The sequence below is a fragment of the Haliaeetus albicilla genome, chromosome 24, assembly GCF_947461875.1.
Source record: "Haliaeetus albicilla chromosome 24, bHalAlb1.1, whole genome shotgun sequence".
Classification (NCBI taxonomy): domain Eukaryota; kingdom Metazoa; phylum Chordata; class Aves; order Accipitriformes; family Accipitridae; genus Haliaeetus; species Haliaeetus albicilla.
The window spans coordinates 1,095,385-1,112,144 of record NC_091506.1 but is presented as its reverse complement, the minus strand read 5'-3'; the positions used below and the strand labels follow the sequence as shown (position 1 = coordinate 1,112,144).

The 16,760-nt window shown below is 47.8% G+C and overlaps 1 non-coding gene across 1 annotated transcript; it reads right to left on the bottom strand.

Annotated features, from left to right (window-relative positions):
• Positions 1 to 8,232: 8,232 nt before the first annotated feature.
• TRNAI-AAU (transfer RNA isoleucine (anticodon AAU)) lies at positions 8,233 to 8,306 on the bottom strand. Its single transcript has one exon. It is a non-coding gene; the product is annotated as a tRNA-Ile (tRNA).
• Positions 8,307 to 16,760: the final 8,454 nt, after the last annotated feature.

Genomic DNA, 16,760 nt, shown 5'->3' with positions numbered 1-16,760 from the left:
TTCTGGAGGCAGGCAGGCTGGATCAGCCTGTTCTCTCCTTTGGAGCAGCAGCACCAGCAAGGGGATAATGAATCTCAGCAAAGGAAATAAGGAGAAAGCGATCTGTTCTGTGACAGAGGGGAAACGAAGGAAAGCAAAAGCATTTCCATGAGCAGTGGAGCTAATAAGGTTTGGTTCCCTTCAGATTCATCTCTTGGTGACGAAGCCTTACAAAATCATTCTCAGATTTTCTGTTCCCTCTGCATAGATGTGTAATCCATCTCTTTTTCCTGCTTACAAACTCTTACCACAGAGTATTTTGAGGCACCCAGTATGCTGGCTGCTATCCTGAACTGCAGACATTATTAGGATGAGCAAGAACCAAATTCTCCTCTCCCATACCAAAGTCAGGGCAGCTGCCCAGGAATCAGCAAGAAGAGATGATCTTCTGCCACTGAATTAACAATGCGAGTGGTAAAATGTTTACTCAGATTGCTAAAAAAGCCGTGTGGGAATCCTCTGGCATTTGGGGTGCTTTGTGCTCCCAGCTGGGCTAACAGCATTGTGGAAGGATTTCCTCAGCTCATCCCTGCCCAAGCAAGGAAAACACGAGCTTGCAAAGACCAAGAGATAACTGGGGATGAAGGTTTGACTCACATTTCATTCTGATTAACTAGGAAAAAATATCTTGGATCACCAAACTTCGTCAAAACAGATCAAAGAAACTGTTTAAGAGACAAGACGCATTAATCTGGATTAGGATCAAGTCAATACAGGCTTCGGCTGAGATCCACTGATTTACATCATCGCACAAACTAACCACTTGAGTCTCAAAGTCTAAAATGCGTTTAGAACTAGTTAAATAAACAATAAATCAACCCTATGCCTGTAAATGCACCAGTTCTGCCTACAGAGGAAATTCAAAACTATTTATTAAGCAGAAGTATTTGAAGTGTTTAAAGGTTAAGCTGAATGATTTTATCCAGTATGCAGACACATGTGTTTGTATTGTGTTTAAGCATCCCTCAAAGAGAAATGCAACACTATTCCATAAGAAGGGTGGGGAGCACTATAGGAACATTGTTCTTAGATATGGGTTTTATATGAACTGTATTTGACAAAATTTTTTTAATAAAATGGGTTGCCGTATAACAATCCCTTCTTCAAAAACTCATTGTTTTGTGGGTTCACAATGGAAAACTGGGGCAACAGTTTCATTAAAGTGAAAATATAACCTTCCCCAAAAGCAGGTATTTTACAGACAACACCTTCAACTTATTTGAAGTTATGGCCATCACTTTACAGAGCTAGTTTCTTCTCGCACCTCAGACAAAACAAACCTGCCTTATTTAACCCGAAATGGATTTTATATTCCCAAGCAGTAAAATCCATGAAAATAGGTGGTCTTGGTGAAAACACCTTGGAAGTGACTCAAAAGCACACAACATGGAAACAGCACATCGTTAAATGCCACAAAGAGCAACATTATTAACATTCCCAGCTGCTACAGCTGCTCAACCTAGCTTTTCAAAAATGAAGGGAATAGTATTTTCTCCATTTTTAAGCCCAACTATGAAATATTAACAAATGTTCCCAAAATGCTTTGTTGAAATAAACCTCCTGGTTGCCCTCTAACACAGCCGCCCTCCCTGTGCTCCAGGTTGAAGCCACATTGTTCTCTCTCTGGTATTTTCAGCTGCACACTTTTCTCAAAAGATAAAGTCTTACATCTTAAAGTCTCACCTGATCAACTGTTCTTTCTCCATCGCTGTTCAAAGACATAGCTGTCATTGGCTTGAGAAATTAATGTCTCACATCGGTGCTTGGGGCTGGAAACACCACGCCAGCGGAGGAAGTTGCATTAGCAATGGGCCTCCAGGCTTCCCCGGGCTCTGCTGCGATGCTCTGGGTTTGGGTCTATAAAACGTCATTACTTACACCCTGCTCATGGAGGGGGAGGGAACAAAAAGCCACATTCGCAAACAGGGCATCTCCAGGATATTGGGGCCTCTAAAAGGACCGTCCTCACCAAAGTCAGATGTAAACTCTCCTTTCCTGCAACAGAGCGGCTCAAACTGTAGCGCTCGCATCCACTGTGCCAGCATGCAAACACACCTGCAGAAGGTATCATTTAAAGACTGAAATTATTGCACTTCAGAGAATGGCTTGCTTCCCTTTTACTGCCTGCGCACCTACACAACCAACCCTATTTCTTAATGGACAAAGGCACACACAGCACGTTCCCCTAGTGCTGCTCTCAGCCTTTCCTCCTCTCTCCATCCCTGTCTAGGGAGCCCGAAGCATCTGGCCAGCTGCTTCCCACTGCCCAAGCAGGCAGAAGCCGGGATGTTCTCCCAAAACCTGTCCATGCCAGCGGTGAGGAAGCCCTGGCAAGGTCTGGCTGTTTCTTTTAGGAGGGAAATCCACCAGATACAACTTTCCCCAAGGAAAACCAGAGCCCGGGCCGGGCAGAGGAGGATGCTCTGGGGCAGGACCTCACTAGATGGTGCTGTCCGCCCGGGAACCGCCGCCCCGCTGCGGGCAGACGGGCTCACCCTCCTTCCCTTCGCCGATGTGTTTGTTAGGATAAACTAAATATACTTTTTTTTTTTCTTAGCTCTCCGGAGCGATTTGCTTCCCTAGAGTGCAATGTCGATGCCATGAAATTATCATGGAGAAAGTGACTAAGAGCACAGATCTGCCTTGTGCTTCAAAGAATGATATGGAAACACTCCTTGTTTTAAAAGTTTTGCAGCGCTCGCTAATGCTAGTGCTAAATGCATCCGGGCTGTCTCCCCCGGAGCTATCCTCTGCTGAGGTTTGGGTAACACTCGTGGCCTTGCTCAGGGATTTAGAGACAAGAAAGGGACAGACAGAGGATGCGAAGTCCTCCTGACCTGTGGAGTCAGTCAGGACCTTGAGTCCTCATGTCTATTTTGAAAAACATGGTGAAAGATTTAAAAGTGTGGCTTCTTTCTGAACCAAAACAAGCCCTCTAGATCCAGAAAAAAATGCCAGTCAAATATTTAGGCTTTTCACTTTGTGTTATTTGTTACCCAACGTACAAAATACTGTACTTTGAAGTGGAAAATCATTTCCAAATCAAAGTCTGAAATATCTTGATAGCATCAAAATCCCCCATGTCCAGCTCCTACAGTCTCCCATACCATATTGATCCAAAGCAAAACTCTAATTAAATAATTCCAGTTTGATAAAATATTTAAGGCTGGCACACCTATTACCAACATCTATTTTTTATTCAAAGCTCCTAGAAGCACTTCTGTTCTTCAGTCACCTTTATGAAATATTCCTTTTGCCTACTTTAAAGAGTCTATATAGAAGCTTTTTAAAAAGAAAGACTATTTCATAAGAGTTCCACACAGGAGAAAGTCTAAACTCTCAGTCCTTACTCTGCACACACTCGAAGAGCTTTTCTAGAGCTCCTGCACCAACTACCATTGCATTTAAACCATCCAAAATGAAGTCAGGACTGCTTACATCTGGTTTTTGCCCCCCTCTCTACTTTCTACACCATGTAGAAAATGCCCAATCATTAGTTTTAGGAAGGTTATAACACTACGGTCTGCATCAGTTCATTTGTAATGCATCATAGTTCATTAATGACATTTTAAAGAAGAACTGCAGCCGTGTCCATGCAACTGTCACAAGGAAGGTGAAGTATGCTCCAAACACTGGGCATTGACGGTGCTGAGGATGCCCAACGTCTTCCCTGGAAGGTGGCGATGATGCAGCCCAGCTCTGAAAGGTGCAAACCATCACCACTTCTCCCGCCTCTGGTCAAGATTTGATAGCTCAGCAGCTCTGGAAACCATGCCAACAATGTAGATTGACAAAAAAAGCAGCATTTGGCCCTGAGTCCCTCCAATATTTGTTTTTACTATAAAAGGAGAATTGGACTGTAGTTGACACATGGGTTAGCTGATTTAGTTACACAAGTAACTGGGAAAGCAGAGTGTTATGTTTTCAAATGCCCTTTTCTGCTTTTGACAGTTCAAATTCTTTTTAAACTTCACCTCAGGCTACACGAGTTGTTCTGTCTCCAGACCTGTAGCTATGCTATTTTAAGCATGGTCTCACTACCAGGCACTGCTCATCTCAGAGCATCTCCATCCAACAACCACCCTGAAGAGCAGGGTCAGTCAACCCAGCTCTTTGGTCTTCTGCATATTCAAAAATATTATTCTTCCTAAAGGAACAAAGCCATACTTGTGGCCACCTAGGTTTGGAAAGGAAACCCAGTGGGGTCCAACTGAGGAGTTCCTTCATCGTTCTCATGCTGCGAGCACACCGGCAGCCCAGGTTAGTGCCTTTCCCCTCCTCCTCTCCTGCATTTCCCAGGGTAGACACTTTGCCATCATAAGTTTCTGCTTCCTAATGACAACCCAGAGGCAGGCAGTGCTGGAGAGCAGACCAGCAACTAGTGCAACAGATTCCAGCTCTGCTTCCAGCAGGTGTTAGGCTCAAAGCCTCAGAGGGTTACTGTTATTATTTTCATTTTACAGAGACTACCAAACAATAAAAAAAAAAATACAGCCTCAAAAGCAATAACAGTAAAAGAAGGATGGCTGAGAGTTTAATCCAAAGCAGCACAGAGCAATCTGGGAGCTTTGCCTCAGCTCCAGCTACTTTATGAACTGGAGATTGGAGCCAAACTGCAAAATGTGTAATGTGGATTATCAAACCAGAAACCTGAAGCTGCCCAGAGCTGCAGGCGATGTTTGAGACCATCGCTAATGGCAGGGTGAGTAACAAATACCCTTGTCATAATAAAAGAAATGAGGGTGGGGTGAAAGCACGTGGAATGAAAACTCAGGGAGCGAAGGAGATTCTCCTTCAGCAGCCATGCAGCCCTGGCCCCAGCAGAGAGCTCTCCTCAGCTGTCCACCAGCTGCAGCAAACCTTGGAAATATGAACTCACCGTCGCACATCTGAGCAGCCCAGCTGTGCTATGACTGCCCTTTTAAAAACCTCACCCAGTCCCTTAAGGGACACCAACATCTCCTGCTCCTCCTCTGCTTGCCAGTGTATTTGACAGCTTATTTACTACAAAAAAAGAAGGTTTTTCTGCCCATGTAAGACCCAGATGAGATTTGACATGTGGTGTTAGCCTTGCCTTTGTACTTGCAGATCAATGCAGCTCAGCAGCCACCGTCATCCTTCACAGGTGGAGCAGACATTGCTGCTCCCTTGTCCAAAACAGGAGCTGTGTCTGTTGTTAAAGAAAAATAACAGTGTACAATGAGAAAGCCTCAGAACCGCAATTTCACATGCACATTTCACCTCACTTAGCATTGCGAGAAGGCTCCAATGCAGCTGTACAAGAGTGCCATACCCCTCCACTGCCATTCAGCCGCACAAGCTAAACCCATAACGGGGAGGACTGTCACCACCCTCCATCCTCACCACTGGACACATTCCTCCTAACTCTTCCCTAGCGCGTTTAAGCCCATTATGTCCTGCCCTGCTCACAACAGACACGCAAAGTGATCCCTTTTTTCTCCATGCATCAGTCCTCAAAGCATTCACACAATATCATTGGAAAAAATTGAGCTGAAAATGTCAAAATGGGATTTTTGATTGCTCTGCTTAGGTGGGGGAAGGGCATTTGCAACAAAGAACATGGCAAAACAGACATGAGCACACAAAATATTCACATGTGTATTTATATTTGTCTGGGAAAAAACTGTTGGAAAATGTTGCCCTTCTGCTTATAACCACTGTGTACTGAGGATGAATAATTTTGGCTTTTTCCAAGAAAGGGCTCCAAATCAACAATAACAGCAGGGCTTCAGGCTACTTCTTGTCACCAAGGGACAGAGTTGGTTGATCTTGCCGTTTGCTCCTGCTGACACCTCTTCAGGAAGAGCAGGGCAGCCGTGGATGTGACCGTGCTCACCCCTGGACTTCTCGGCTCTCCACCTCCACTGCCGAGATGAATTGTTGAATCCCAACTCAGCAAGTTGGCCTTTGCCAGAACAGGGACCCACCTGCTCCTCTCCACAAGGACACGTAGCACCTTCTCCCCACGGTACAGATGAACTGAGGCACAGGAGCCCTGGCTCAGAAGTTCGAGCCCCCTTTGCAGGCTCTCCACCAGCTGCATCACAGCACTTTGGAGGCTCCAGCATGTTTTGCTTGTTTTCTTCAGGGACATGCAACTTTCCCCTTTCCCCTCTCCATATCTGAGTAGTAGGGCTTAAATGATGGAAGATGTCAGTCTTCAAAGTGATAAAGCTTTCTCACCAAATGCTTTTTCTTATTATAAAAACAAGGGAAAGAATAACATTTATTCAATCACATGGCTATTAAAGTATCTATTTTTCTAGACTCTGGCACTGCTTTCCGTAAAGACTGAGCATTTTCTTCATTAAATACCAGTGAGTCTTGGGCATGACTTTACAGAGCACCAGAAATAGTGTGTGGAAGGAGAAAAGCAGTATTGCTTTCTTCCACATAAGGATACCAGTTCCAATGAGGGATTTACACACACATATATATAATCCCTTTTGATGCTGACATAGCCAGGATCTTGTTAGACCCTCTTCTACTTTTTCCTTCCATTATATCATTGTCAATTCATTTTCTTGTACTCTCTATTTTTGGCCACCTTTTGCTTCAACTTCAGTGTGGCTCAGTCACAGCTTCTCCTCCAGCCCCTACAAGCACCCCAGTCACTCCTTCCTCTGCCGGTGCAGACAGGGCCGTCAGGCTCTGCCTCCACCCCAGATCTGCAGCTTGAGAACAAGGTGGACACGTCTCCACATCCCTGCAACCTGGCCACATGCAGGTGTCACAGGTCCTGTTGCGCATCCCCACAAAGCAATGGCTCTTCTGCCTTGGGCTTGGACCCACCGAATGTGCACTCCTGTCCTGCTTACACCCGCCCTGAGCACTACAAAAGCAATTATACCATCCTTTGCTTTCACTGCTGCCAGCCTTCTCCTCGAATCCTTTGTCACCTCAAAGGTGGTCAGTCCTGTCATAGCTCAGGCAGGGTCTTGCTGGCAATAACTACCTGCCCCACTGTGCTCAGCAGGGCCATGCCACTGTGCTGGGCTGGCTGCAGTGCCAGCACACACTCATACAGTTTTCTACTATGTATGTTCATGCCACTTCCCATAATGTCCTTCAGATTTGAAATCAAACTGCAAAGCCACTTTATGATGCCTGGAAAGCCGCTCAGGTCCAGGTCTGGATTTGATAGCCCAGAAGTCTCCTGCCCATCAATACATCCCCATAGCCCAGCTGCCACCACAGCTCAAGGGATGAAGGGTCACCTTAATTACCAAGGTGTGCACTGAGGGCTACATCGCCCTGCAACCAGCACAGACTTGTTCTTGCACTGCTGAAGGCAATGGCAGAGCTCTTTCAGGAAAGCCTAAATTTGTGCACAAAGGTGCTCCAGCTACATCTAAGGAACTGCCATGCTGTGGTTTGAACAAGGGCACACTGTCACAACCGTTCATGATTTGTATTGTATAGTCAGGGGAAGTCTGTGAATATTAATTCATGTAGTTCTGCTGTCATAAATAGCCTGTCAGCCAACACCCATAAAAATACAAATAGTCCAGTGTTAACTCTTGGAAAACTCCAGCATAAAACTGGAACAGGCTCACAGATCACCAGCATGGGCCAAACCCCAGCTGGGATTACTGACTGCAAGCAGCTTTAACCGTGGAAGATACACCAGCACCTCACAGGATGTGGCTCTTGCATACTTAAAGGCAAAGAAAAACCTATTAGCTTTTCAAGCTTTCAACCCAGATCATCTAGTTCCAACCCTCCTGCCATGGGCAGGGACACTTTCCACTAGACCAGGTTGCTCAAAGCCCCATCCAACCTGGCCTTGAACACTTCCAGGGATGGGGCATCCACAACCTCTCCGGGCAACCTGTCCCAGTGCCTCACCACCCTCACAGGGAAGAACTTCTTCCTCACGTCTGATCAAAATCTATCCGTTGCCCCTTGTGCTATCAGTACATGCTCTTGTACAAAGTCCCTCCCCACCTTTCCTGTAGGTCCCCTTTAGGTACTGGCAGGCTGCTCTAAGGTCTCCCCAGAGCCTTCTCTTCTCCGGGCTCAACAACCCAACTCTCTCAGCCTGTCTTCATAGACGAGGTGCTCCAGCCCTCTGATCATCTTCATGGCCCTCCTCTGGACTCGCTCCAACAGGTCCATGTCCTTCTTATGTTGGGGTCCCACAGCTGAACACAGTACTCCAGGTAAAAGCAGTGGCCCGTACGGGGATCGAACCCGCGACCTTGGCGTTATTAGCACCACGCTCTAACCAACTGAGCTAACCGGCCCCACAATGTCTATGTTTTGCAGCTGAAACATTTCTTTTAATAGAGCACAGCTTGCTGGATAGAGCAGCTATCCATCTTGGAGACCTAGCAAAGCATCCCAGGCTCTGAAGCAAAATTAAAACCTAGACAAAAAAATACCTCATAGAAGCAGCAACTGTATCAGGCCTGGGTACACCAAACACTCTGTGCCCCATCCCACCAAGGCAGGCGGCTGAGCAGGAGAGGGCTCCCTGGAAAGCTGTGCCTGGCCGAGCATCTTATGTAAAATCAGTGGGACAAGGGGAAAGTGCCCTGATCTGCACTGTCAACACACCAGGAGGGATGAGGCTCCAGCTGGAGCCTCCCCTCCATATGTGCAACACACGCATCACTGCTGGTTTTGTTCTAGGGATGTTGACAATCCAAGCTGAAATCCCAAAATGCTGTCTGTAAGATAAAGGCAGTGGAACAAAGAGTGATTCTTCTATTGCTCCCTTTTATCCTGAGCATAGTAATCAATAATTTCATGCACTGAAGAAATGTTTATCTTAAATGGAACTTCCCTTCTCCATTTGAAGATCTGGTACATGCCTTTCACTTTTCAGCTCTCCTTAGACACTGGTGAAATCACCTGGTTCCTATAACATGTTACAAGTGGTCTTGGGTGCCCTGTTTACATTAAAACATTACAAATTAGGTACTAGGTACTGGCTATGCTCCAGTGGACATGAGAGCATCCGCATTCCTACACAGTTATAATGCTTCCTCCAAAGATTGGATTTATATCCACATCCAAGCTAAATAAATCATGTACCACAGTCCCTAAAACAGCTCACTTACCATGCTTAGTGTGAATAATGAAATATCATAATATTTGTCTAAGACACATGGTTTATTTTGCTTTCAATAACCAAGGTCTTGCAGGGAAAAAAAAAAACCAAAGAGGTAATGCTTCCTCTGTGTTATTCGATATCCACTAGTGGAAATGGACGTTGTATGGAGGGGAGGAAGGTACCTGGGACTTCCCTGGGTCAGAATCCAGCTTGGCCCTGTAAGGCACCATATTCTGCTCAGCAGCCTGGGCTCAGTTCAGCTCTCCAGGCAATGCTGCAAAATTAAAGCCAAGCAAAGCCCCAGAACAGGCAGCCAAGGAGCAGCACCCTGTGCTCAGAGAAGCTGAGGAGTCCATGACTCACATCAGCCAGAACCGGTGGTCACACCGGGGTGGCAGCCCCAAGAATTACCTGCAGGGACACGCTCTGGAGCCCAAGTCCCACTTTCCATGCTGTGCAGACACATCTCTGGCTGCATCTTCTGAAGCAGCGTCCCACTGTCAGCAACAGCCAAGGGGAAAGATAACAGCGCCAGCGGGTTTTAGACAGTCTTCAAAGCTGGAGGGGGGTAGCACCAGAAATATCCATGTTTTCCCCACCAGAAAACAACCCACCATGAGGTGTTTGCCCACAGAGACTTTGCCCACTTGCCTTACAACCCCCGCAACACCCCACAAAGCCCAGCTCCCGCAGAGCCGTGGTGCATCTCCAGCCCTGGGGCCACAGTGAGATCCCTGCCCAGTCCAGCCGGATCCTGACCTGTCCCCTGCTCCACCTGCACCCACACAGCAATCTTCTCAGCCTCCAGATCCACTGCCACAGGAATACTGGCAAAAGTTAATTCTCCCATTATCATTAATTTTGGCACAAAAGCATCTCAGAGCACCTGCCCTGCACAGCTCCCATGCTAGCCCATTGCCAAGGCACAGGGAATAGCCATCGGCACGGCCAAGGGCAGCTGCAAACACGGACCTGCTGCTCCCACGGCAGGAGCCAGAGACCCCAACACACCCAGAGCAGTAACCCCCTCTGCCAAAACCACCCGTGCCCTCCTGCTGCGCACGGAGCTCCCCGCCTGCTCCCCCCACGTACCTGCCTCTGCACTGCTCAGCTGCGCTGACCGTCCTCAGTGTAGGGGGTTTCAGGGCAAATCAGCCGTTATTGTTTCAGTTGCAAGACCGTGGGCAGGCTGCAAGGACATACACATTTAGACTGATGGATGAAATGGCAGATGCAGGAGAAAATACCTGTAATGCTGTCATTTATCAAGGGCAAAAAATTAGAACAAAACTGACATCAAGTTCTAGCAATAACCACCAAGTTTTCATTTCTGCTCTGAAACCCATCTTCCCAAGCTGTAAATCAGACTGAAAATCATGAACTATATTGAAGCTCTGAAAACTCTTGTCTCTTGGCAGGGTAAGGTCTACACCTGGGTCTCTTGCCACAGAGACCTCACCTTCGCAGAGCAGCAGGAGATGCTCAGGTTTAAAATGCGAGTGGCAACAGCAACTTAACCCACATAGGAACGACTCCACTAGATCCAGACTCAGAGCCTGCAGCAGTTGATAAGGGGCAAGGAGCCGGACAGGCTCAGCACCAGTCAAGCCACCCACTGCTTTTCGTAGTAATACTTGTCCCGGGGGCTGCAGCCGGTGGTCAGGGCCCTTGGAAAGCAGCACACTGGCTCAAGACCTCCACATGAGGCATCTATACTGAAGAAAACCTGACATAAGTATTACCCTGCTAAAACCTGGGAGGAAAGAGCAAAGTAACTTGGACCAGAGCACAATCAAACAGCAATCCATTCCTGACAGTCTAATCTTTCATGGAATATAAAGTCTTTTTCATGTTTAACAAAGACTTTAAGGGTTGAGATCACTCTGGCTTTACAGAACTGGGCCACAGGTTTTATATGTACTTTATCTGAGCAGACAGTATTTTTCCAGTTGCACGTTGCGACGTGCAATGCTATAGATGAAACATTCACCCAGAGGAGAGGGAGATGGGAAACTATCTTTTCATGTTACTATATTTGCCAGTCTCTTTAGCACTGGTTTTTAGCAGCTGTCAGCATACTAAGCTGGGATATTAGGTGCTCACAGGCTTGTCATCTTTTCTCCTGGATTAAAGTAACCCCACTGCCACTTTAGGGCTTATGCTACCTACAGGGACCACCCCCCCAGCCCCCCCCCCCAGCCCTGCCAGTGCCACAGGAACACCACTTGGCTGTCGACCTTGGTTCTAAAATTGCTATTTTGGGGTGGGGTGGAAATGGTCAGCAGTTACACTGGAGCCTGAGTCCACCCCAGTATTTAGCTTTTAGGCAGCCACTGCCAGACAGAGGAGTACCACAACAGATCAGAACAAGAACAGGACAGGGAAGAGCAGCTGAAACCTTTCACATGCAAAGCTCCCAGTGCTAGAAATAGACATCTATATTCTGCACTGTGTTATTAAGAGACTAACCCCCCTTCCAGGGCCTGAAAGGATTTTATTTGCAGGCATTATGAGCCTCCTGCACATGCCACAGCCAAGCAATATCGATCAACACTGCAAAAATCCCTCTGCACATCTTTGCCATGACATCATCCAAAGAGCAGCATCTTTTCTTATTTATAAGTGGTAACAGGCATTGCTTTCTGCACTTCACCTTTGTCTGCCTCGCACAAACACTTCATGCAGTGCTTTATTCAGACAAAGCCCAACTTAGCCTAGCTCCTTTCAAAGAAGGACTGGGCTTCTGAGCCCTGGTCTTTAAACTGTGTTACCTCTCTGCTGCACTGTGTGTGCAACAAGAGAGCACTGTAAAACCTCCAGGCAGGAAAGGGGAAAAACCATCAGCCATTCCTTGTGGGGAAGCAAAGGGCTTTCCAGATGCTAGAGCAACCCCCCCTACACAACCAGGTCAGACATCTAGCAATCCCATCTCACACACCCTGCTCGTGTCATTGCACCAGGGTGAATTTCCCCCTGCTCTCCCTTGGACCTCAAAGAGGGTAGAACACTTGCTCTCCCTCTCAAACCTGTTCTATGTTGTCAAAAAATGTCAGTCTGGAGGATGAAAGTGGAGTCCTGAAACCATTGGTAAGACTTTCCTTTTAACAGCAACAGGTTTGCTGCACCCAGGGGCAGGCTACGAGGAGACGTGCTCCAGTTCTGTTCTCCCAGCCTCCTCCACCAAGCCCAGGACAGTCGGTGTGGTCCTTCTGCTGCAGCATGGCATGTGCTCATGAAGGAGCAGAACCAAAAGTGTATTTACGGACTGTCCTTGCAGCACAACAGGGGCTCCTCTGTACTGCAGCAGCTCAGGGACCCCGTGGCCACCCAGGACAGGAGCCAGCCACCACAGCCAGCCTACACTGTCACATCAAGGTTGGCAAGCTGAGCGGTATCAACCCCAACTCCCCTACATACACACCAGCCAAACACTCTTCCCACTTCAACTGATGGAGCTAGAAACCTGAATTTGACTTGGCCTTGCTGTCCCAAGTGCAACTTTACACCAACAGTCAGCCAGCTCCTGCCAAAACAGCTGCCCTGGGCTGTCACGGGAGGATTTGTTCATTTTTACAACTGCAGCTCTGGTTGACGTCTGCATAATTTTGGCAATAGGTGCTGTGCAGCAAAGCTAAACAATACAGGGAATCCAGACAGCAAAGTCAGCCATTTCTAAAAATATAGCCATAAAGTAGTAGGGTATCACACACTGTCATCTGCTCCTAGCCTCACCTCTGCTACCGCAGCCACCTGGGAGCAGCAGCAGTCGCATCCCACCGACCTGGCTTCCCGTGGGATTGCTGGACAGCAGAGAGAGAGGTGCTGGTGGGGAGGGGTGCTGGTCCCTGCCCCCCAGGACAGGCTGGGGTCAGGAGAGCAGAACAACGCAACCGGGGTGAAACCCACCCTGCCACCCTTGTGCCTCCCGGGGCTCGCTGTGCTCCTCTCTGCCCAGGGAGAGCAGCTCCTGCGGGAGAGCCGCGTCCAGCTTGCCCGCTGGCTCCCAAACCCACCCGCATCCCAGTGGATTGGCAAACTGCAAATCCCTCTCCTTAGCATTGCCGCAGGGATATTTGTTCCCGAGAAGGGGTCTTTGGAGCTCGGGCTGAGCCCATCTGAGCGCTGAGCCCAGGCCAGGGTAGCAGCTAGCCCCACTCCTGATGTGCTGGCCAAGGCGCCCTCCCTGGAGCCCAAGCCCAGGACCAGGCGCTGCAGGATGCAGCTGCAGCATTGTTCAACCAGTCAACACGAGTGGGGGCCCGAGGGGCAGTGCCTGGGGGTCTGCACCCCCCCACCACCCCCAGGCATGCTTCACGCTGCTCAGCGCACACACAAACACAGTCACTTTCTTCTTACCTTAAACTTGAGTTGCAAAGTCCCTATATGGGGTCGTTTTCTTGCCAGCAAGACAGTTTTAACCGTCTGGTTTCCCATTGAATTCTCTGTAGCTTGATGCAAAACATGCCATAACTGCAATCTTCTGTACGCTGGCAGTGCCTCCCCTTGTTACCTGGCTCCTGATCTTGCAGCCTGTTTCTCTTTGCTGAAAGGGAAAACATTATTCTACTGCTGCATGTTTTTTGATTAAAGAAAAAACTAATGACACCAGGATAAATAATAGCCAAAGGCAAGTTTGGACCCTACTTCTAATCAGCAGCACACCAACTAGTTAAATCTGATTATCAGACTACCCAATTTGTTGTGTCACAAGCAATAAATCAAGAAAAGACTCTCTCTTGATAAGGAAAAGCCAAGCAAGGCTATTTTAAAATTAAAATCCAAAGGAATTTAGAGTGCTGGTGTGAGAGAAGAGAGCTGAGATTAAGAGGAGATAAAAACACCAGCTGAAAGGGGGCCGCTCCAAAACTGTCCTCCTGTGCCTTCAGCAGAGGAGGAACAACATCCCATGAGTTACTCGACGCTGTTTTTTCTCAGAGCAGGCTTGGCACCGTCCAGCAGCAGCACTGCAAAGAGCCTGGCTTGGCGGGGGCTGGCGAGACACCCTCAGCCCTGCTCGGCCTCGGCGACATCACCAATCCATCAGCCGGGGCTCGCAGCACCGCGTCCCCGAGACGGACAGGATGCAGCCGGGCAGCGCTCGGGCTTTGGGCATCCCCCCCAGCAGCATGGACGGTCCTTGGCCCGGGGCTGCAGGCGGCCGGCGACAGCGGGCAAAGTCATTGCAGAAGGGTGACTGCTCTGCTGAAACCTCCCGGCTACTCCAGCACCTCGGGCACTTTTTTTCCTCTAATCTGATACAGGACACAGTCATTTGTTCAACATTTTAAATGTAGCTTTGCCCACAGCCATAAGAATGTGATTAAGAGGGAATTAGGAAATAGCTAGCAGTTACTTAGAGGCTCAATTAGTGCCTGACATGCTGCATAACAAGAAACACAGTTGTAGATGTTTTGTGTGATACCCAGTGCACTGGTATGGTTAGACACAGCATTAAAAGCAGAAACTCTTCAGTACCTGGGGTGTCTTCATGTGATATCCTCTCCTCAGGTCTCCCACGTCCCTGCTGAAGGGCAGCCCCCTCTCCCTCAGCCATCGGGCACTGCTGCATCACATTGCCAACTGCCCAGACCCAGTGGCTCACCCTCAGCATCTGGGCATCCCAGAGATTCAGGGCAAGTATGTCCAAAGCAAAAAGAAGCTCATAACTAAGACAAAAGGAAGAATTGTTGATTGTAGACCATAGGATGAAATGCAGCTTTACATGTTTTGCGTCACAGCTGAGCTCTCCATCCCTATTCTACGTTGAGGGGCTCCACTACAAATAAAGAAAAGGATTTCCACCAGGACAGTCCAGCTTCTGCTCTGTGACCCTAAACTTGCCCCCAGCCCCGCTCCCATCTGCACAAGTGGCAGAGCACCTGCCTGCCCTAAGCACTCGCTCCCCAGCCCAGCAGTGCACCCACAGCCCACTGCATCCTACTGGGAAGAGGGTCTCGAGCTCCTATTCCAGCATTTACAAGAGACAAGAATGCAAAAAGATTAGGTGGTCGTATATCCACAGGGGCATGAATTTGATATTCATAGACTTTCTCTCTCTTTAAAGGGCAAAACAGTTTGAATTGAAACAAACTAAGGCAACGACTTGAATGATAAATGAATGTTTTTCTGTACTTCCCCAGTGAAATTTAATTTTAATTGATATTAGACATGACAGAGCTTCTAGTCAAACTTTTATTTGCCTGCTACCTATTTCAGCTGCCTCTGAAATGGTAATGCCATTAAACTCCTACCCTCTGTATCTTCAGTACTCGTTAGCACTTGAGGACTGAAGAGCAAGGACTATCCTAAACACAAGAGACCCTGTGCCACTTGCAGGGAGGCAGAGCACTGGTCTCCGGACCAGTCCTACAGGGGCCAGGCTTTTCATCCAAGGGCTCTGACACAAATAGCTCCAGTGGGACCGGATTCCTCTTTCACACTGAGAGAGAGGAGATCCAGGCAGGAAAAGGGCAACGTGCCATTTGTGATCAAGGAAAGTTCTGGCTTGCAGTCCCTGTGAGAGAGAGGAGACACCAGGAACAGAGAGAGGGAATTTGAGGCAGATAGAGAAGACACATCCCATTCACCTGGATGCACACATAATCCCCTCAAGTGTTCTCAAGTTGACCAACAAAAGTGTGCATTAAACAGTTTTCTTACCTGGGGCTTTTGCTTCTCCTGTGTATTTCAGTTCAACTTGTTTAATAATAAATGATTTCTGTACATGAAACTCAAGGTGCTGCATAGTGCAAACCTCACATGGCACAAAGTCATTGCCCACAGTTCATCCTGGTGCTCTTTCAAGCCAGCAAAGACAGACAAGGAGAGAATCAGGTGTTTGCAGACTCACTGGCCAGGCTTGCAGATTTCTACCCAAAACAAGAGAACCTCATCACCAGCACTCCCAAGCCTGCACACACGTTCTCCTGCCACCAGAGGAGACCCAGCCTCTAGCTTCTGACTTAGAGCATCACGGTGGTACTATGCAAGAGAAATGAATGACAGGATCACACTACCACCACTGGCAGGCTCCCATTTTCAGGGAGAAGTAACACTAGGGAATAGATCATTAAAACTGAGCTTTAACTTGCAACAGATAGTCAGAAGAACTAAAAGATGCTCGTGGGATGGAGACATGAAAGGTAGTTTTGTTTTGCTTTTTAAAAAAAGATGAAAGGAGAGCTCTGCTCCAAGCACTGAAGGCAGAGCTGATCCCTTACCCTCACTCCCATCTGGCAGCACTTTCCACTCGCTTGAAATACTCATTCATTTACTTTCCTTGTTACACACGCTAAACTGAGCTGAAGGATTAAAAGCCCCTGAGGTCAGAACTTACACACCGAGCCATTCCTCCTGCTTTAACCTATGACTTAATTTACCAGCATCACTTTGTACCTGACTCTCCTCTCTCCCACAGCATACCGCACGCTCTCAGAGGACTTGATAGCAAAAGCTCCCAATTTCTTCTCCTTTACTATTCCTTCACTGCAATTCTGGTCAATTTATTTTCATAGGAGCTTTGATTTCTGCAAGCTTTATTGCTGTTTTATTCTTCTCTGCTTGAAAGAAATGTATTTTACTTGCTGGGACCAAGCAGCAGGTTATTTATCTGGGGAAGGTTTCTAAGTTCATAGCACCAGTC